The sequence below is a fragment of the Bos grunniens genome, chromosome 23 (genome assembly GCF_055505025.1).
Source record: "Bos grunniens cultivar Pamir isolate PY7600 chromosome 23, Bosgru_T2T1.0, whole genome shotgun sequence".
In the NCBI taxonomy this organism is placed as follows: Eukaryota; Metazoa; Chordata; class Mammalia; order Artiodactyla; family Bovidae; genus Bos; species Bos grunniens.
The window spans coordinates 7,857,915-7,880,276 of NC_141187.1; the positions used below are offsets into that span (position 1 = coordinate 7,857,915).

The 22,362-nt window shown below is 41.9% G+C and overlaps 1 long non-coding RNA gene across 1 annotated transcript; it reads right to left on the reverse strand.

Annotated features, from left to right (window-relative positions):
- Window positions 1-304: 304 nt before the first annotated feature.
- On the reverse strand, window positions 305-21,163 carry LOC147346538 (uncharacterized). Its single transcript, XR_015152941.1, has 3 exons — window positions 20,133-21,163; window positions 18,492-18,574; window positions 305-2,770 (listed from the first exon to the last, which is right to left on the reverse strand). It is a non-coding gene; the product is annotated as an uncharacterized LOC147346538 (long non-coding RNA).
- Window positions 21,164-22,362: the final 1,199 nt, after the last annotated feature.

Genomic DNA, 22,362 nt, shown 5'->3' on the forward strand with positions numbered 1-22,362 from the left:
CCTCATTTGAAGCAGAAGCACGCGTCAGAAAAATCCCAGGTATCTTTGAGATAATCAGAAGTTGTTGACTAATGAAATGTGGGATTTCTCAAAAGGAAGGAGGCTAAACAAAAAAAGATGAACCAAAGGCCAGGAGTCACCATGGAAGATGAGTAATCAAGTAAAGGTAATTACTGACAAAGGTGTGACTAAAGCATGAATAAAACAATGGGGCAAATGTTTTAGGCAGTAGAATGTAAAAGAAGGAGACAATGGATCCAGTTAAGGATAGAAAAGCAAATAAAAGCGCTTTGCACTTCAGGAATGTCAGTCTGATTTTGCTATTTTATTGGCAGTTTTGGTGTGTGGGTTATTTTGTATATCATACTGTAGTCAGTAATGAGAAGACAAGGGTTCACCCATACATTAAAAGTCCACATTACAATATGCACAGATTTTGATAAACTGAAGAAGAACCTCGAAGTACTCAATGCCAGAACATATTTTTCCTTCTAAAATATACTTTTAACAGACACTAAAGCAAAATTACTTGCATACTGGTTTAATCAAAATCCCAAATGCTAATCGATGAATGTGTTATGTGCAAGCATCGATTTAGTAGGCAGATTCACCAAAATGAAATCCTTGTTAGTTTTTTGTTATGAAATACAGATGAGAAAAAGCCAGAGGGCAGATCCTCAAATCCTTGAAAACAAGTCTCTCCAAGTTTAGCTCTCCTATGGCTGTTACATTGCTATGACTCACAGAAAAGTAGAAAAATCCCCATCCAGAATGCCAGATTAACATAAAAGTTTAAAACTGCAAAGAGTGGGAGCATCAAGTCACACTGGAAATGAGGTCCCTGCACACTGAGATTTCAGTATCTTGTAGTAAATCACGTACATTTCTAGGCTCTGTGTGCCTGGAATTTTATTCATATAGAACATGCATAACTGATTAGAACCACAGTAGAATCTACTCTGAAACAAAGGCATGGACAGATGGGAATAAATCTGGATGAGAAGATACAATGAGTAAGTTCCAGAAAATGGAAGCAAGTGTTTCTTATATTCTATAACACACATTACAGACAAATACTCAAAGGCGAAGTTTTGTAGACAGATCCACCAATTATTAGGTAACAAAACAATGGAAGAGAAATAAAACAAAAAAATTAAGTTGGTTACCTAATAATATATTATTATTTAGAATCAATAATAACTATAACCACAGTAGGGGAAAACCTAATTTGAATAATTTTTAACAGTTTTGACCTATGAGCTATTTGTCCTCCGTCTCAGGCTGGGCAGGAAGATGGGAGAACTAGAAAGATCCTGAACTCTTTTTAGCAGGCTTGTTTCTGTAGTGGTTGTGGGTGAAGGTATTCTGATACTGTTTCAGACGTAATACAGGACTGAGCAAATGATTCATGTCCTGATGTTTCTGGAAGCTAAGATTCTCACTGGGAAAGAAGAGACACATAGATGTGGGAGAGGGGCGGTAAGAAAGGTAAACTGGAGGGGCTTCCCTGCAACGCGGGGGCCTGGTTGCCAATCCTGGCTGGGGATCTAAGATCCCACATGCAGCACCAGGGAGGCCAAAGAATTTAAAAAATAAAGGAATAAAAAGAAAGAAAGGGGTCCCATCCTTACATTCAAAACAAAGAAGCAGTAAACTGGAATCAGAGATATGAGCATGAACTCATGATACTTAAACTACGTGTGTATGTATCATGCATATGCACGCGCCCATGTGTAGACCATGTGCGTATGCACATGTGTACTAACACGTGTGCTGCACGTGTATTTTTCCTGGCTCTTTCCACTGAAAAGGCTCAGAAGATGGACGCTCCAGGAACATTAAGCACAGGCCGGGGCAGACCTGGATCTCTTAACACCACGCCCCCTGGCAAGAAACCGGGGTCCTCGGAGAAGTGGCTGAAAGCCAGGCTGGAGAAGAGTGAGGCTGGAGCTGCCGGATGAGCCTGGAGCTTTTTTTTGTTTGTTTTTACTTTAATGAACCTTTTCTGTTCACTGAGCAGTCTGGACAGATGATGAAGCACATGGCTCTAGAGCCGACCTGCCCTTCCCAGGCTCTGCTCTGGCCTCATTCACCTAATTCATGGGGGCAGGGTGGAGGTTTCAGCCAACCTCCCAGGGCTGGGATGTGTCAGACCAGTCCAGGTGAGGGAGAAGTTAGCCTCCACCTCCCACCCCACCTGGCTTTGTGAGCAGAAGGTGAAGAGCCCTTCAAGCTTGGAATGTTCAGTTGCAATGGAAGGTAAGGATATGCTGCCAAGAATCATGGCAATATGACCCAGGCACAAGGAACCATCTTGAAGGGACTTTACTGTCCAAAGTTGCAATAATCTGAGCTCAAAACTAAATGAGAATGATAATTAGATGCCACGTGGGGTGGGTGGGGTAGGGATACATGAGGCCACGTGTCCACACAGGTAACACACGCAGGGTGGGGACGCGAGCATTCTTGTTTCCGGGACAATATTATGTGCCGACTCATACCTGTGGATAAAGTGGGTCAGGATGACCTTTCCAGGTGTTACATTCAGACGGTAAGTTTTGTTCTTGCAATTCAAATAGTGGACAGATTATCCCAGGGTAATGTTTCATCTCTGGGCCCTGGGGTGATATTCTTTTTCTTAAAGTCAGTATTTAACTGCTAGAAAGAGAGTCACCAGCGTGTGATGAACGCTCCAGAGGAGACAGCAAAGACAGAGGACTGAGATCCATTCAGTTTCTTCATGGCTCCTCTGAACATGAGGGTGATAGACCTGTAAAGCAAGAGGTTTCATTGAATTTGTATGACAAAATGAGAACACTCCTTGATGGGAATTTAAAAGTTCTGAGCATTGCTACTCAAAGCATACAAAAATGAAAAACAATGAGAAGAAAAACTCCACATTGGCCTAGATATCCCCAGGTGATCCAGCAAGAACATTTTCCTGTGATTTGATAATTGTACAAAGCTTTGTCCTTTTTCTCCCTGCCCTACTATTTTTTAGAGAGCATAAAGCTGAACAATAACATTTATTTTAAGCCTAAGATACTGGCAGTTGAAATGTGGATTGAGTCCAATCAAGACCAAGCCCAACGCCACCAGAGCTTTTAAGTGAGCATGAGAAGAAGGCTTTCCAGTAGATTCAAAGAAACAGAACATTCATACAGAAAGGCAAATAAAATCCAGAAATCGTGGGATGGAAGAGTGCAAAGCCAAGCAGGCAGGAACGGTAATGGCAGAATGAAGGAGGAAGTCAGACAATTGCACCCTTGAAATGCTTCAAAAGATCAGAGAGTAAGATGAGAAAGAGGGGGAAATATTTGTTCTCGGCAGACCAGCTGGAAGCAAATGTTCTCTGATTTCTGTAGTATGGGCCCAGCAAAGAAGCCAGCCCACACACAGTGGGAGCTGCTCATTTTGAAGCCAGGATATTTTATTGAGGAGATAGACACTTTGGTAAGGTAACATCCAACAAGGAAACACTGGCACTGTCAAGCTGAATAAACCTGAAACATCACCAGTTGGGCTGAGCACACCAACCCATTTGAGATTAAACTCACCGGAACCATATCAGCATTTAAAACGTATATTTCTGAGACTATTCCCTCAGGGTCATTGTGAGAAAATACTTTCTGAATGTTTTAAATCATCACTGAGAAAAAGGATATTTCTATTTTGTAAGATGTTTGTTGCTTTTTCTTTTGCTTTCGTTGAAATGTATTTAAGAGAAGCCTATTAAAACAAGCAAAATAGCTTTAACAACTGAGAGAAACCTAATGTCTGAAACCTAATGTCATGAAACATTTTCATGACAAAAATATCCATATATTATTAGGAAAAGTGCTTATTTCCAGGAATAAAAGCTAACTCTTTCTGGTCATCTGTTTTCTTTTCTAACTATCTACTCTCACTGAATTTTCCAGGGTACGTATATGTGGTTTTTCATTATGCTGCAATACTAAAGACTGAGTCATGTTTCAATCTTTTTTAATATAACTTGCTTTCTTCTAGGAGATGGTTCTAATAAGAATACTTCCTGAAATAGAGATAAGAACATGATGGAATCTTGGTCTGACACTCACAATCCAGCCCTTGTGTGAACAAGGATATCACCCTGCAGTATCATATTAAAACCAGTTCTAAATCTGACTTGGACACTATAAGCTCTGTACATTTTTTTATTGGAATATAGTTACTTTACAATGTTGTGCTCGTTTCTACTGTGAACAAAGTGAGCTGGCTATAGGTATACATGTAACCCTCTTTTCTGGGTTTCCCTCACATTTGGGTCACTGCAGAGCACTGAGCAGAGCCCCCTGAGCTATACAGTCGGCTCTCATTAGTTATCTATGTTATCCATGGTATCAATAGTGCATGGGCTTCCCTGCTGGCTCCGTGGTAAAGAACCTGCCAACCTTGCAGGAGACCCAGATTCAATCTCTGGGTCGGGAAGATCCCCTGCGAAAGGAAATGGCAAGCCACTCCAGGATTCTTGCCTGGAGAATTCCATGGAGCCTGGCAGGCTACAGTCCATGAGACTACAACAGAGTCAAACATGACTTATAGCAACTAAACAGCAACAACATTCTCTTTCTAGATTCCACATATATGCATGAATATATATTTGTTTTTCTCTTTCTGACTTCACTCTGTATGACAGCCTATAGTTCCTTTTAAATTAGAAATTTTTCAAATTTTATGTAACAAAATTTGTGGCATATGCACAAGAGTTTTTTATCTAGCATGTCATCAACTCAAACATAAACTTCCTGACACCATGAATCATGGCTCATGACCTCTGCTTATGACCTGTGCAGCACCTAAAAGGTGAGGGCACTCCTTCCTTCCGCTTTTTTCTTTTCCTGACCCAATCCATTTGATTCCACAGTACCCAGGTAGGTAATTAAAGGGTCAAGCACAGATCCAGCAAACGCTGGAAACAGTTGCTATGGCTGCAAGGAGTGGAGCCTGCTGCCTTAGGGTCATCTCCCCACCCACCCAGCCCTCCCCTCCTACCTCCTCCCCCATCTGCAGGGCTGTTCCCCCAGCAAGATCAGGACAATGCTTTGGTATTTTGAGACTAGCTCCAAAGGTTGATGGAGCCACAAAGCCCCATACAGAAATATGTGAAGACATTTAGGGAAACTCATTAGTAAAAGAAGAAAGACAAAAAACTGGGTGTGAAAAACTTCAGAGTATATGGCATCTGATAAATCAAGAATTCAGGAACCTTCTCCCACAGTAAACAGTGGTGAAGTGGGCTGTGTTGAGAGTCAATTTATAACAACTATTTTTATGGTATTAGTACCAACTTTTTTTCTTTCTTTCTGAGATTTTGTACAAATAATCCTTTCCTGCCTTATGTAAATATAACTGAAAATTAAATCACAAAAGACTTTTATGTATTTGCATTATGGGGACATAAAGTTTTCAAAAATAGAGAGATAGGTTAATTGCTGCAGGTTGGGTTTCCCCAACACAGACAGTGAGCTGGAGAGAAGATCAATAGCCCTGAAGTGTAGAGGACAAAGCTGGATTGGACAAAGGGAAAAGAGAAACTTCAGCTCCCACCAATAGGGCCCATCAGAGCAAGTCCAAGTTGGGTGGCGATGGCTGGCTAGGCTTTTATCCCTTCTGCCCCATCAGCCCTTGGAGGTGGACTGCTTGTGCAGAAGGAGACAGGACAAAGCATCTCTGTAGTTGGAGCAGACGTGGAAGGACAAGCGACAAGTGTGGGCTGTCTGCCCACTGCCCTCCCCGAAGATGGCCGGCAAGCTCTTCCTTGAAGAAAGACCAGGGCCACGCACTCCATGCCCACCAAGCTGGCACTGATTGGCTAGACGACAGTCCTAGGTAGAAGCCTCTTCCAAAGTCATCTGTATCTGGGAATTCCCTGGTGGACCAGTGGGTAGGACTCTGCCCTTCGACTGCAGGGGGCCCAGATCGATCCTTGGTTGGAGAACAAAGATCCTACAAGCTGTGCAGTGCCTTAAATGGTGCATTCCATTTAACAACAACAACAAAAATTTAGCATTCAGACATTACTTTGGAAAACACATGGAGAGCCACTCTGAGGGAGGCTGCCTTGAGCTTGTCTCCATGTCTGTTGAGCCAGTTACATCAGCAAGGTGGGCGAGCATTGTCCTCTGTAAAAGCCACCATCAGCGTCTCTCTGAAGCTGGGCTCACAGCTCCGCAGCCTGCTCAGGTTTGAGGAATCCACAGCAAATAGCAGACTATCCTTCACCTTAAGGAGCTAGAAAAGGTGAACCATAGCAATCTCTGGCTTGCTAGTCAGGTCCCAACCACAGACCAGCAAGGAGGAGTGGTTTCCGGTAAATGTAAACAGCAAGCTCCCCAGGCTCCTCTCTAACAGCGCTGCTGGCTCCTGAGAAGCAATACTGGGAGCTGACTGCCTGATCGCTCCCCTCAATCAGGTGGTCCCTAGACCTGCTTTCCTCCTCCAGCACAATCATCTTCACCCTCGTTGCTACGGGGATTACCGTGAGGATAACCATTTGTGAACAAGTGCGGGTTTAGGCAGCCCTCTCCAGTCTGACGTTTCTCTCATGATCTGAACACGGCAATGCTGAGAACCGAGCCTGGAGTCCAGAGAACCCCTGCCAGGTAAAGGCCATCATGGCCATGAACCCTGGACTCAAATGAGGCTTTATCATCATTCAGGCTGAAGACCCAGTTACTCTGACCCCAGATTTCATCCTGACTCTGAACCTTTCCCCACAGCTGTGAGTCTTTTGAAAAATCTTTTCTAGATCTCTCTTTTTCTCATCTGAAAATAGGGTGGGTGAGGGTATGGTTGGTATAGATGATGACCAACTCCAAAACTCCAGGGGGGAAGACACTGCTGTATGGACCCAAAGGGACAGCTCTGCTCTCCCTCATAAATCAGTCACCTGGCAAGTGAAAATAAAATGTCTATTACCTATTAAGGGATACTCAGCATACCATTTGGGTATGTGGTGCTACAGGCTTGAAATGATCTCCTTTCTCTCTTGGCCAACCCAGAGTTTGCCTTAAAACCAGCAAGAGCCTAACTTTGGTTATTCAAAAGTTCATTCAAAAAAAAGCAAACTCTCTTAAACCGCAGTGAAGCCATTCTCAGATCCTCTCCTGGGTGAGCCTGACACCTGCTGGCCTCCAGCTCCTCTGCACCCACACTTCAGAAAGAGCATGTTTTTGCAAGATTCTAGCTAATACTCTCTATGTTAATGTATCTGATCTAGAATTTTCAGATTCTAGAAAATCGCATCTGGAAAGAATCGCATCAGGATGTTTATGCAAGAGTGGGATTTTGAGCAAGACTCCACTGTATCTGAGCAAGCCATTTAAGAATTAAGGAAGTACATTTCAATAAATAAATTAATTTCAGTCACACACACACACGCAGAAGGATCCGAAAATTCTTTAAAAAAAAAAAAACTCTTCTAAATTCCCATTCATCATTTATAGGAATCTGTAATCTGTTAGTGATACTTATGGGTTAATAGAAAATCAAAGTGACAGATAATATGAGAGAAAATGAGAAATAAAGGGAAATAGAAGGTGAGGGAAAGAAAGAAAGATGGAGAAGTGGGAGTACTGTGTATTCCATGTGTGCTCAGTCGTGTCCCACTCTGCGACTCCATGGACTGTAGCCCGCCAGGCTCCTCTGTCCATGAAATTTCCCAAGCAAGAACACTGGAGTGGGTTGCATTTCCTACTCCAGGGGATCTCCCCAGACCAGGGATGAAATACAGGTGTCCTGCATTGCGGGAGGAGTCTTTATTACTGAGCCACCAGGGAGGTGGGAGTAGATACAGAGAAATAGGCAGGTCCAGGCATAAAGAGATGAAACCAAAGCAGCCAGAGTCAAAGGACAGTGAATTGGGAAGCAAGAGGGTAGATCGTTCACTTCTCCAGACAAAACCTGCCCAATATGGTAGAGCAACTCGACCCAAGAGCATTTAAGCTGCCTGGTGACTGGCACACCGCACTCAGCTGACTGCTCTCTTAAGCTGCCAACTTTATCTCTAAGACAGCCCATGGCGAGAGTGTAAGTTCTTGTCCTTATAGTGAAGAACACATTTCCGAGGCAACACTAAATTCAAGACTTTCATCTGAAAGGGGACTTCTTACGTAAATCAAAACTACAATGATTCCTCCAGTTCCCTTCTTCTTTCTCAAGATAGCTTTGGCTATTCGAGGTTTTTTGTATTTCCATACAAATTGTGAAATTCTTTGTTCTAGCTCTGTGAAGAATACCGTTGGTAGCTTGATAGGGATTGCATTGAATCTATAAATTGCTTTGGGTAGTATACTCATTTTCACTATATTGATTCTTCCAATCCATGAACATGGTATATTTCTCCATCTATTAGTGTCCTCTTTGATTTCTTTCACCAGTGTTTTATAGTTTTCTATATATAGGTCTTTAGTTTCTTTAGGTAGATATATTCCTAAGTATTTTATTCTTTCTGTTGCAATGGTGAATGGAATTGTTTCCTTAATTTCTCTTTCTGTTTTCTCATGATTAGTGTATAGGAATGCAAGGGATTTCTGTATGTTGATTTTATATCCTGCAACTTTACTATAATCATTGATTAGTTCTAGTAATTTTCTGGTGGAGTCTTTAGGGTTTTCTATGTAGAGGATCATGTCATCTGCAAATAGTGAGAGTTTTACTTCTTCTTTTCCAATTTGGATTCCTTTTATTTCTTTTTCTGCTCTGATTGCTGTGGCCAAAACTTCCAAAACTATGTTGAATAGTAATGGTGAAAGTGGGCACCCTTGTCTTGTTCCTGACTTTAAAGGAAATGCTTTCAATGTTTCACCATTGAGGATAATGTTTGCTGTGGGTTTGTCATATACAGCTTTTAGTATGTTGAGGCATGTTCCTTCTATTCCTACTTTCTGGAGAGTTTTTATCATAAATGGATGTTGAATTTTGTCAAAGGCTTTCTCTGCATCTATTGAGATAATCATATGGTTTTTATTTTTCAATTTGTTAATGTGGTGTATTACATTGATTGATTTGCAGATATTGAAGAATCCTTGCATCCCTGGGATAAAGCCCACTTGGTCATGGTGTATGATCTTTTTAATGTGTTGTTGGATTCTGATTGCTAGAATTTTGTAAAGGATTTTTGCATCTATGTTCATCAGTGATATTGGCCTGTAGTTTTCTTTTTTTGTGGGATCTTTGTCAGGTTTTGGTATTAGGGTGATGGTGGCCTCATAGAATGAGTTTGGAAGTTTACCTTCCTCTGCAATTTTCTGGAAGAGTTTGAGCAGGATAGGTGTTAGCTCTTCTCTAAATTTTTGGTAGAATTCAGCTGTGAAGCCGTCTGGACCTGGGCTTTTGTTTGCTGGAAGATTTCTGATTACAGTTTCAATTTCCGTGCTTGTGATGGGTCTGTTAAGATTTTCTATTTCTTCCTGGTCCAGTTTTGGAAAGTTGTACTTTTCTAAGAATTTGTCCATTTCTTCCACGTTGTCCATTTTATTGGCATATAATTGTTGATAGTAGTCTCTTATGATCCTTTGCATCTCTGTGTTGTCTGTTTTGATCTCTCCATTTTCATTTCTAATTTTTTTGATTTGATTTTTCTCCCTTTGTTTCTTGATGAGTCTGGCTAATGGTTTGTCAATTTTATTTATCCTTTCAAAGAACCAGCAATGGAACTAGAGGAATCAACCTACCTGACTTCAGGCTCTACTACAAAGCCACAGTTACCAAGACAGTATAGTACTGGCACAAAGACAGAAATATAGATCAATGGAACAAAATAGAAAGCCCAGAGATAAATCCACACACATATGGACACCTTATCTTTGACAAAGGAGGCAAGAATATACAATAGATTAAAGACAATCTCTTTAACAAGTGGTGCTGGGAAATCTGGTCAACCACTTGTAAAAGAATGAAACTAGACCACTTTCTAACACCATACACAAAAATAAACTCAAAATGGATTAAAGATCTAAACCTAAGACCAGAAACTATAAAACTCCTAGAGGAGAACATAGGCAAAACACTCTCTGACATACATCACAGCAGGATCCTCTATGACCCACCTCCCAGAATATTGGAAATAAAAGCAAAAATAAACAAATGGGGCCTAATTAAACTTAAAAGCTTCTGCACATCAAAGGAAACTATTAGCAAGGTGAAAAGGCAGCCTTCAGAATGGGAGAAAATAATAGCAAATGAAGCAACTGACAAACAACTAATCTCAAAAATATACAAGCAACTCCTACAGCTCAACTCCAGAAAAATAAATGACCCAATCAAAAAATGGGCCAAAGAACTAAATAGACATTTCTCCAAAGAAGACATACAGATGGCTAACAAACACATGAAAAGATGCTCAACATCACTCATTATCAGAGAAATGCAAATCAAAACCACTACGAGGTACCATTTCACGCCAGTCAGAATGGCTGTGATCCAAAAGTCTACAAGCAATAAATGCTGGAGAGGGTGTGGAGAAAAGGGAATCCTCTTACACTGTTGGTGGGAATGCAAACTAGTACAGCCACTATGGAGAACAGTGTGGAGATTCCTTAAAAAACTGGAAATAGAACTGCCTTATGATCCAGCAATCCCACTGCTGGGCATACACACTGAGGAAACCAGAAGGGAAAGAGACACGTGTACCCCAATGTTCATCGCAGCACTGTTTATAATAGCCAGGACATGGAAGCAACCTAGATGTCCATCAGCAGATGAATGGATAAGAAAGCTATGGTACATATACACAATGGAGTATTACTCAGCCATTAAAAAGAATACATTTGAATCAGTTCTAATGAGGTGGATGAAACTGGAGCCTATTATACAGAGTGAAGTAAGCCAGAAAGAAAAACACCAATACAGTATACTAACGCATATATATGGAATTTAGAAAGATGGTAACAATGACCCTGTGTACGAGACAGCAAAAGAGACACTGATGTATAGAACAGTCTTATGGACTCTGTTGGAGAGGGAGAGGGTGGGAAGATTTGGGAGAATGGCACTGAAACATGTATAATATCATTTATGAAATGAGTTGCCAGTCCAGGTTCGATGCATGATACTGGATGCTTGGGGCTGGTGCACTGGGACGACCCAGAGGGATGGTATGGGGAGGGAGGAGGGAGGAGGGTTCAGGATGGGGAACACATGTATACCTGTGGCGGATTCATTTAGATATTTGGCAAAACTAATACAATATTGTAAAGTTTAAAATAAAATTAAAATTAAAAAAAAAAAAAGCTTTGGCATAATCAATAAAACAGAAAAAAAAGAAAACAAACTACAATGAGGTATGACCTCACACCAGTCAGAATGGCTATCATCAAAAAGTCTACTAAAAATGTTCAGTATCTTGTAATAAACTAAAACACAAAAGAATCTGAGAAAGATATATATACATAACTGAATCACTTTGCTGTATACCAGAAACTAAGACAACATTGTAAATCCACTATATCTTGATTTAAAAAAGAACCATAAAATGCAGATAAGTTATTATTTTTTAAATCTACAAATAATAAATGCTGGAGAGGGTATGGAAAAAAAGGGAACCCTCCTACACTGCTGTTGGGTATGTAAACTGGTATACCCACCACGGAAAACAGTATAGAGGTTCCTGAAAAACTCAAAATAGAGCTACTATATGACCCTGCTTTTTTCCCACTCCTGAGTATATATCCAGAGAGAACTCTAACTGAAAAAGATACATGAAAAAGATGTTTGTATAGAAATGAATTTATTTACAAAACAGACTCACAGACACAGAAAGCAAACATACTGTTACCAAAGGGAAAATGGGGAAGGGATAAAAAGTAGGAGCTTGGGATTAATAGGTACACATTACTTTATGTAAAATAAACAAGATCCTACTGTATAGCACAGGGAATTATATTCAATATATTGTTATAACCTATAGTGGAAATCAAAAAAAGAATATATATATATAAACACATACACACACATATACATGTATAACTGAATCACTTTCCCATACATCTGAAACTAACACAGCACTGTAAATCAACTATAGTTTAATCAATCCATCAATCAATGGGGACTTCTTAAGATGTCACTGAACACTCTGTTTCCTTAAAATCAATTTCTTAGTACTAATATAATTAGTCCTTCTTGGAGGAGGGGATAGAAATGCAACCAAGACATAAGGAGCACAGTATACACAGTCAAGGCTGCATATTGTCACCCTGCTTATTTAGCTTATATGCATCATGAGAAACACTGGGCTGGAGGAAGTGAAAGCTGGAATCAAGATTGCCAGGAGAAATATCAATAACCTCAGATAAGCAGATGACACCACCCTTATGGCAGAAAGTGAAGAAGAACTAAAGAGCCTCTTGATGAAGTGAAAGAGGAGAGTGAAAAAGTTGGCTTAAAGCTCAACATTCAGAAAACAAAGATCATGGCATCCGGTCCCATCACTTCATGGCAAATAGATGGGGAAAAAGAGGAAACAGTGAGAGACTTTATTTTCTTGGGCTCCAAAATCACTGCAGATGGTGACTGCAGCCATAAAATTAAAAGACACTTGCTCCTGGGAAGAAGTTATGACCAATCTAGACAGCATATTAAAAAGCAGAGACATTATTTTGCCAACAGGGTTCCATCTAGTCAAAATTATGGTTTTTCCAGTAGTCATGTATGGATGTAAGAGTTGGACTGTGAAGAAAGCTGAGAACCAAAGAATTGATGTTTTTGAATTGTGCTGTTGGAGAAGACTCTTGAGAGTCCCTTGGACAGCAAGGAGATCCAACCAGTCCATCTTAAAGGAAGTCAATTCTGAATATTCATTGGAAGGACTGATGCTGAAGCTGAAACTCTAATACTTTGGCCACCTGATGCAAAGAACTGACTCATCTGAAAAGACCCCGATGCTGGGAAAGATTGAAGGCAAAAGGAGAAGGGGACGACAAAGGATGAAATGGTTGGATGGCATCACTGACTCAATGGACATGAATTTGAGCAAACTCTGGGAGTTGGCGATGAACAAGGAAGCCTGGCGTGCTGCAGTCCATGGGGTCGCAAAGAGTCAGACTTGTCTGAGAGCCTGAACTGAATTGAACTGAAGACATTTATATTGGGATATAATAAAATATACACTAGAATTCATCTCAATATGCTTAATGTTATACAAAAATATACTTCCTATGCTGTAATTTTTCTTATCCTTTGTTTAGGGTAGAAGTCAGAAGATGAGCATTCTCCTCTTAGGTCAGATCAGATCAGATCAGATCAGTCACTCAGTTGTGTCCGACTCTTCGCGACCCCATGAATCGCAGCACGCCAGGCCTCCCTGTCCATCACCAACTCCCGGAGTTCACTCAGACTCACGTCCATCGAGTCAGTGATGCCACCCAGCCATCTCATCCTCTGTTGTCCCCTTCTCCTCTTGCCCCCAATCCCTCCCAGCATCAGAGTCTTTTCCAATAAGTCAACTCTTCGCATGAGGTGGCCAAAGTACTGGAGTTTCAGCTTTAGCATCATTCCCTCCAAAGAAATCCCAGGGCTGATCTCCTTCAGAATGGACTGGTTGGATCTCCTAGGTCAACCACTTATTAAAGGTGACAATTAAAGCACAATTGCAGTCATCTCACACGCTAGTAAAGTAATGCTCAAAATTCTCCAAGCCAGGCTTCAGCAATACGTGAACCGTGAACTTCCTGATGTTCAAGCTGGTTTTAGAAAAGACAGAGGAACCAGAGATCAAATTGCCAACATCCGATGGATCATCGAAAAAGCAAGAGAGTTCCAGAAAAACATCTATTTCTGCTTTATTGACTACACCAAAGCCTTTGACTGTGTGGATCATAATAAATTGTGGAAAATTCTGAAAGAGATGGGAATACCGGACCACCTGACGTGCCTCTTGAGAAGCCTATATGCAGTTCAGGAAGCAACAGTTAGAAATGGACATGGAACAACAGACTGGTTCCAAATAGGAAAAGGAGTATGTCAAGGCTGTATATTGTCACCCTGCTTATTTAACTTATATGCAGAGTACATCATGAGAAATGCTGGGCTGGAAAAAGCACAAGCTGGAATCAAGATTGCCAGGAGAAATATCGATAACCTGAGATATGCAGATGACACCACCCTTATGGCAGAAAGTGAAGAGGAATTAATAAGCCTCTTGATGAAAGTGAAAGTGGAGAGTGAAAACGTTGGCTTAAAGCTCAACATTCAGAAAACAAAGATCATGGCATCCAGTCCCATCACTTCATGGGAAACAGATGGGGAAACAGTGGAAACAGTGTCAGACTTTATTTTTTGGGCTCCAAAATCACTGCAGATGGTGACTGCAGCCAGGAAATTAAAAGACGCTTACTCCTTGGAAGGAAAGTTATGACCAACCTAGATAGCATATTCAAAAGCAGAGACATTACTTTGCCAACAAAGGTCTGTCTAGTGAAGGCTATGGTTTTTCCAGTGGTCATGTATGGATGTGAGAGTTGGACTGTGAAGAAAGCTGAGTGCCAAAGAATTGATGCTTTTGAACTGTGGTGTTGGAGAAGACTCTTGAGAGTCCCTTGGACTGCAAGGAGATCCAACCAGCCCATCCTAACAGAGACCAGTCCTGGGTGTTCATTGGAAGGACTGTTGCTGGGGCTGAAAGTCCAGTACTTTGGCAACCTCATGAGAAGAGTTGACTCATTGGAAAAGACCCTGATGCTGGGAGGGATTGGGGGCAGGAGGAGAAGGGGATGACAGAGGATGAGATGGCTGGATGGCATCACCGACTCAATGGACATGAGTTTGAGTAAGCTCTGGGAGTTGGTGATGGACAGGGAGGCCTGGCATGCTGCGATTCATGGGGCTGCAAAGAGTCGGACACGACTGAGAAACTGAACTAAACTGAACCTCCCTGAGACTCTGTTTCTTTATCCATAAAATGGGGACACCAACAAGCTAGTCTGGCCACCTTAGAGGATTGTGAGAATCAAGTGGAGTAATGTCTGTGAAAACACTGTGAAATTTTCTGAGTTAGAGTTTAAAACTGTGGAATCAGGGTCTTCCCTGGCGGTCTGGTGGGCAAGACTGTACACTTCCAATGCAGAGAGTGCAGGTTCCAGTGGATTAGATCTGATAGTCATAGTGCCTGAAGAACAATGGACAGAGGTTTGTGATGCTGTACAGGAGACATGGAGCAAGACCATCCCCAAGAAAAATAAATATAAAAAGTCAAAATTCAAGAAAAGAAGAGAAGAAAGGCAAAGGAGAAAAGGAAAGAAATATCCATCTTAATGCCAAGTTCCAAAGAATAGCAAGGAGAGATAAGAAAGCCTTCCTCAGTGATCAGTGTAAAGAAATAGAGGGAAAAAATAGAATGGGAAATACTAGAGATCTCTTCAAGAAAATCAGAGACACCAAGGGAACATTTCATGCAAAGATGGGTACAATAAAGGACAGAAACGGTATGGACCTAACAGAAGCAGAAGATATTAAGAAGAGAGGGCAAGAATACACAGAAGAACTGTACAAAAAGATCTTTGTGACCCAGATAGCCATGATGGCATGATCACTCACCTAGAGCCAGACATCCTGGAATGTGAAGTCAAGTGGGCCTTAGGAAGCATCACTATGAACAAAGCTAGTGGAGGTGATGGAATTCCAGCTGAGCTATTTCAAATCCTAAAAGATGATGTTGTGAAAGTACTGCACTCACTATGCCAGCAAATTTGGAAAACTCAGCAGTGGCCATAAGACTGGAAAAGGTCAGTTTTCATTCCAATCCCAAAGAAAGGCAATGCCAAAGAATTCTCAAACTACTGCACAATTGCACTCATCTCACATGCTAGTGAAGATGCTAGTGAAGTAATGCTCAAAATTTTCCAAGCGAGGTACTGAACTGAACTGAGAATTTCCAGATTTTCAAGCTGGATTTAGAAAAGGCAGAAGAACCAGAGATCAAATTGCCAACATCCATTGGATTATAGAAAAAGCAAGAGAGTTCCAGACAAACATCTATTTCTGCTTTATTGACTATGCCAAAGCCTTTGATGTGTGGATCACAACAAACAGGAAAATTATGAAAGAGATGGGAATACCAGACCACCTTACCTGCCTCCTGAGAAATCTGTATACAGGTCAAGAAGCAACAGTTAGAACCAGACATGAAACCACAGACTGGTTCAAAATAGGAAAAGGAGTACATCAAGGCTGTATATCGTCACCCTGCTTATTTAACTTACATGCAGAGTATATTATATGAAATGCCGGGCTGGATGAAGCACAAGCTGGAATTAAGATTGCCGGGAGAAATATTAATATCCTCAAATATGCAGATGAAACCACCCTTATCACAGAAGCATAGAGGAACTGAAGAGCCTCTTGATGAAAGTGAAAGAGAAGAGTGAAAAGCTGGTTAAACTCAACATTCAAAAAACTAAGATCATGGCATCCAGTCCCATCACTTCATGGCAAATAGATGGGGAAACGATGGAAACAGTGACAGACTTTATTTTCTTGGGCTCCTAAATCACTGCAGATGGTGACTGCAGCCATAAAATTAAAAGACACTTGCTCCTTGGATGAAAAGCTATGATCAACCTAGACAGCATATTAAAAAGCAGAGACATTACTTTGCTGACAAGGTCCATCTAGTCAAAGCTATAGTTTTTCCAGTAGTCATGTATGGATGTGAGAGCTGGACCACAAAGAAAGCTGAGCACCGAAGAATTGATGCTTTGAACTGTGGTTTTAGAGAAGACTCTTGAGAGTCCCTTGCAAAAAGATCCAACCAGTCCATCGAAAGAAATCACTCCTGAATATTCATTGGAAGGACTGATGCTGAAGTTGAAGCTCCAATACTTTGGCCACCTGATGCAAAGAGCTGACTCATTAGAAAAGACCCTGATTCTGGGCAAGATTGAAGCCGGGAGGAGAAGGGAACGACAGGATGAGATGGTTGGATGGCATCACTGACTCAATGGACATGAGTTTGAGCAAGAACCTGGAGTTGGTGATCGACAGGGAAGCCTGGCGTGCTGCAGTCCATGGGGCTGCAAAGAGTTGGACACGACTGAGCAACTGAACTGAATTGATCCCTCTTTCATTCCCTTTATTCAAACTACCATGGAAGAAAAACTGAATGCACCCTTCCTTCCAGTCAGTTAGAAGTGACTTTATTGGGGCTTACACGATGAACCAAATGAGGTTACTCCTGTGAGTAAGTTCTCACATGAGTCGCTAGCCACCCCGTCATCTTGTGTACCTATGACTCAGGCCACAGAACAGGGATCCCAGACAGAGATGCACATTTCCCAGGTCCTGGGCAGCACTATCTCACAAGTGAACTTTGATTCCACAGAGGCAGAAGGACTTACAGAGAGGCATGAGTCACCGGGTGATGTCACCTGCTGACATCGTTTTCTACTCATTTGGGATAACTCCACTCCCACACACGGCTGAGCTATTTCCCTTAAAATTTAGAACTTTGAGACCTACAGAAGCCGTTTTCACCTTAGAAATAACCATGCCTAGAAAACAAGAAGCTGGAAAAGCAGGCTCTGAGAAGTTCCTTCCAGAATGATGGCATTGGTTTTCACTTCTATTTGCATAGCTATGTGAAAAGTGGATCTTACTTATAAGTTTATGAATGTCTGCAGAAAAGTCCAAGTAGACAGCCCATACCCCAGGGCAGACAAGAAGAAAAGATCAACACTTCAACTTGTATTCATTTGTTTACCTCATTATTTTCAAAAATCATAATTTTGTATGTTTTATGATGAATGTAATAGAATAATACAATGCATTTAATGAATTTATCATGTATTATGCTCATCTGCATTTAAATAATTCATATATAAATAGAATTGTTCATTTAATATCTGTGTCATCCTGCAAAAGCTGGCAAAACACAAAAATACAATAAAGAATATTTAGAGACTATATTCTGTTTAATTTTGTCAAGTAGAAAACTACATGTTGCCTGATATGTTGTTTGGTCCTAAAAGCTCAGTCTGTCCCCAGCTTACAAGTGTCAGAGACTAACACGAAAACACTAGAACTTTGATCCTAGAAGTGAGTCCAGTAAGACAGTGCAAGTGCATTAATATCCATGGATCATGACTAGAAGCAGGACTAACAGAGCTGGGTCTAGCGTCATTACAGCCATCAGCATATAACACACACGTAACCACAAACAAAGCTGTGAAAACACCAGGTCACACACCTGGTGTGATGTTTATATTTCTCAAGAGAAGTCGTGTCACAGCATTGCAGCCCCTAAGGCTAATGTGAAATTGAATGCTTCTTTAATTCAAAGTCTGGGAACTTCAAGAACCTGATCTTCAAGATGGCACAATCAAGGCAAGAGAAGTTAACCTGGTGACCACCTCCTCAGAGAAGTGAAGTGCCTACATGGACCTACCTGACATACCCAGAAGTCACAGGCAGAAGGGTGATAAGACCTTGCCCTAAATACAGCACCAGGGAGCTCTCTCCCTGTTACACGTGTAACGTACGTGATTCACTTTCCCGATGAGGTGTCCTTCCGAGCTGAGTCATCAGCAGAATCAGGTCAGCCAGGTTCTGAGACAGTTCCTTCCTGTGGGGCACAGAGTAACTCATCACATCCCTTTTTTGTTACTTCTTGCTGTAAATTTTAAAATAAAGATTATCTATAGGATCCTCCATTCACCTCACATGGCTGAATCCAACCCCCAGGGCTGTGAAGATGATGACTTCCTCCGGATTTAACGAAGACGATGGGCATGACCAACCTTCCCCCCTTTCCTCCCACCCACCACCCATCATGACTCTCTCAGTAAAGTGCTAATAAAGAGGGTCATAAATTCAAGTCCTCAGCTATTTCCAAGGACCAAAGCAAATAGGAAAATGCATGCCAAAAGGGGGAATTGCCAAAGAGCATCAAAATTATGCTTCAATAAATAGACAAGTAATTAATCAAGGGCTTTTACCCAAGAAATTATTGTTACTTATCAACCTAACATATTATTTACCCAGGTTTGCAGTTGAGAGAAAATAGAGACTTTGGCTTACTTTCCCCCCTAAATACTGTTCCTTACTTTGATAAAAAAAATGGCCACACAAAATATCTAAATTATAACACTAATTAGCTTATTCTAGCAATCCCATTCCTGGCCATATATCTGGAAAAGGTGAAAACTCTAATTTGAAAAGATGCATGCACCGCATATTCATTGCAGCTCCATTCACAAGAGTCAAAATACGCAAGCAGCACAAGTGTCCTTCAACAGATAAAGATAAAGATAAAGAACGGATACAGATGTGGTACACATATACAACGGAACATTTCTCAACCACAGAAAAGAATGAAATAATGCCATTTGCAGCAATATGGATGCACCTAGAGTTGTCATACTAAGCAAAGTAAATCAAAGACAAATATCATATATCATCTATTTGTAGAATCTAAAATATGATACAAAGGAACTTATGTACAAGACAGAAACACACTCACAGACACTGAAAACAAACTTATGGTTACCAAAGGGCAAAGGAGAGGAGGATAAATTCGGAGTTTGGGATTAACAGATATATGCTATTCTATAGCATGTATATAGATTAGGCAAAAGGGGCTTACTTTGCAGCACAGGTAACTATATCAATATTTCATAATAACTTAGAAAAGAATCTGAAAAATTATACATAAGAGTGAATCACTTTGCTGTACATCTGAAATTAACACAATATTGTAAATCAACTACATTTCAACTTTTAAAAATAATAATATAATTAAAGGAAAAAACTAACAGCTTCATCCATCCATCGAAACTCTAGCACGGACACTGAGAAGAGCAGGTGTTCTGTGTGCTCAATCATGCTTTTGGATTAAGGGCGCCTTATGTCATGTAGTCATGGCTGATCGACTTAAAAATACTGCCACGTGAAGAATTTTTTTAAAGACTCTTAAGGTAGCAAATGCCTTTAGGGATCCTATAGACATCACCTTCCTCTTGTCCTGGAAGTAGAAAATGCTCAAAGCTGAGTAGACTTCTCCACACATACTGGGGGCCAGACACTTTTCAGGACTTAGTAAGAGACAGTCACCTTGCTCTCTTACCTGTAGCCCAGGTCCAGCACCATATATCCCATTTGGCTCTTATCCCTGCCATACACACCTCAGAAAGCTTCATGCCCAAGACCACAGGCTCCAAACACAGTCTAGTTCTGAATCCCAGCTTTCCCATTTGCTCGCTGTGTGACCTTCACAAGCTCTTTAACTTCTTGGTGTCTCAGTTTCCTCATCGCCCAAAACGTATCTTATTGCACCTGTATGAAGATTAAGTAAGTGAATATGTAAAGGATGCTCTGTACTCATTGATAATGACTGGGGGCTGGAGGCGGAGGGTTGAGAGGATGCAATTGCCCGAGTTCAAAGGCCACCCCTTGGCGTGCGAGGAGGGGGAGGAAAAAGAGGGTGGTTTCTTCTCCTCTTGAATGAAACCAATCAAAGGCGGCTTTAAGAGAATCCTTGGTAGAAACTGGGGGTCTCAGGAAGGGGAGCTGGCGCCTCTCCCAGTGGGTTGCCAGCTGAGCTAGCCTGCTTCCCTAGACAGGAAAGAGTGGCGTGGACAGCAACTGGAGATGGGAGAGGCGGGTGGCCCTCGGGTGGCTTGGCCAGGGATGCTGGGCTTCCCACGGCCGAGTGCACACCGTGGAAGACAGCTGAAGCTGAGAATCCTTGCTGCTTCTCTATCCAAGACAGCTGTCCACTGGGCAAGGTGACTGTGAGGTGAGTCTCTGGGGGTGCCACCCAAAGGGCGTTAGGACAGCAAAAGGTGGCACCAGATCGTTGGTGGGAATTGGGCTGCAGCGAGGCTCTGGGCCCTCTGAGGTGTTTCCAGGGGCCCCTGAAGAGAGAGCGAGGTTGTTGCTGTTTTTTTTTTCCTTTCTTAATTTTTTCTTATTATTTTTAGAAACTCTGTTTTCTTTTTTATTTTATTAATTGGAGAGAGAGCTAGTCTTTGTGTAACTGGAAAAGAAGGTGGGAGGGGTGATCACGAGCAGCGGTGACCCACTGCCCTTCCCCCACGAAGCCGCAGCACATCAGAGGACTCAGACCCGAAAGGAGGAGGCAGGAGGCCTGGGAGGCAGGAAGGTGGTCACACACAGACACACACAGCCCACCCCCAGACCCCAGGACAGCAGCCTGGCCAGAGGGTGATGGAAGAGGGGGGAAGCTTAGATTGGAAATGACGATTGAAACCATACTGAACTGAGGCGAATACGCACTGAAAACATCTGCAAAGTTAGTACATGCGTCTGGAGAGTCATCGCAAGGCAGCCCCTGAGGTCTGAGGGATGGCGGATGGATTCTACGCTGAGAGGAAAGGAGCCCTGTTTCCTGTTTGAGTCGGCGTGAGTTCTGACTGATGGACAAATTGGTTAGAAGAGCATCATGGTGATCACAGGGGCTACTAACTCCTAAATCCAGCCTTCTTGTCAATTTGCTGTGGTGTAGTTGCTAAGACATGTCCAACTTTTTGGCAACCCCGTGGACTGTAGCCTGCCAGCCTCCTCTGCGATTTCCCAGGCAAGAACACTGGAGTAGGTTGCCATTTCCTTCTCCAGGGGATCTTCCTGACCCAGGGATGGAACCCACATCTCCTACATTGGCAGGCAGTTTCTTTACCATGGAGCCATCTGGGAAGCCCCTTCGTAACAATATGTCAACTTTTAAAAATGCACAATGTCAGAGTTGCCAGTTAAGTTTTATTTGGGGCAAAATTAGGACCAGGAGATAGCATCTCAGATAGCTCTGAAACTGTTTCTAAGAGGCAGGGGGAAAGGTCGGTGTGGATGTGATTCGGGTGAAAGGGGAGTACGCGCAATCAAGCACAAATTTTTTTGACAGAAGGTTTCTGCCAGTCACCAGGCACAGTCTTCACTGTGCCTGGATTTTAGTGCTTTTCTAGATCTGAGGAGATTCAAGAATTAGCTCACAAAATCAGCCCCTGAAAATATCTAACTACCGGAAGGCCTGCTCTGCCAGTTTCCACTCCCCACCGCCAGCACACAGAGCCTCTCTTCTGCTCTCCACCCTGCACTCCTTTCAGGGAGTGTTGAATATCAGCAGCACATGGTTTAATTCTTGTGCACGTCGAGGGCAAGTGCCCACGGCAATGTCTTAGAAAGCAAAAATTAATCTCGTACAAATATAATTACCTGGAATTATCCTTTCCACAATACTTGCGGGGTGTTGTCTACTTTGTAATCCTTCTTCTCTGAAATCTGATCCCACCTTCCACTCATGGGAGTGGATTTCACTCTGCAATCAGCCCCTGGATCCACAGCTGACTGGACCAGCAGGGATCACTGACCATCGGGGTCACCTGATCACTGAGGATC